Below are 546 nucleotides of genomic sequence, written 5' to 3'. Positions count from 1 at the left end.
ATGTAACCAACCTATCTAATACATAGAAAATAAACAAACAAAAAGAATAAGTAGGCAAATTGAGGAGGCAGAGGCATATGTTCCCAGAAGAAAGACTAAGTGAAGTGGAGATAAGCAATTGAGCTGATAAGATCGGGTCATGATCATGAAGATGATTAGTGAACTGGGGAGAAGAATGGATGTGCGCCAAAGTTTAACAGAGAATTTGAAAATACAAAGAATCAAAACAGCTGAAAGTGGTCACCTTGGCAGCACATACACTAAAACTGGAACAATATAGAGAAGATTAGCATGGCCCCTGTGAATGGGTGGCATGCAAATTTGTAAAGTGATCCATATTTTTCAAAAAACCAGCAACTAAAAAGATAAAAAATAAAACAACTGAAATAAGTAAAAAGAAAAACGTACTAGAAGGAATCAGCATTAGATTAGGTGGTACAAAGGAACAGACTAGCGAACTGCAAGACAAAGTAGTAGGAATTCCCCAAGATGAACAAAAAATAATGAAAAAAATTTAATGAGGATAATATAAGAGGCCTCTGGGCC

The 546-nt window shown here is 35.7% G+C and overlaps 1 non-coding gene across 1 annotated transcript; it reads left to right on the top strand.

The window, feature by feature from the left end:
• Nucleotides 1–236: 236 nt before the first annotated feature.
• LOC125130207 (U6 spliceosomal RNA) lies at nt 237–343 on the top strand. Its single transcript, XR_007135702.1, has one exon. It is a non-coding gene; the product is annotated as a U6 spliceosomal RNA (small nuclear RNA).
• Nucleotides 344–546: the final 203 nt, after the last annotated feature.

The sequence above is a fragment of the Phacochoerus africanus genome, chromosome 6 (genome assembly GCF_016906955.1).
Source record: "Phacochoerus africanus isolate WHEZ1 chromosome 6, ROS_Pafr_v1, whole genome shotgun sequence".
Taxonomy (NCBI): Eukaryota; Metazoa; Chordata; class Mammalia; order Artiodactyla; family Suidae; genus Phacochoerus; species Phacochoerus africanus.
This window is presented reverse-complemented; position numbering and strand designations above follow the sequence as displayed.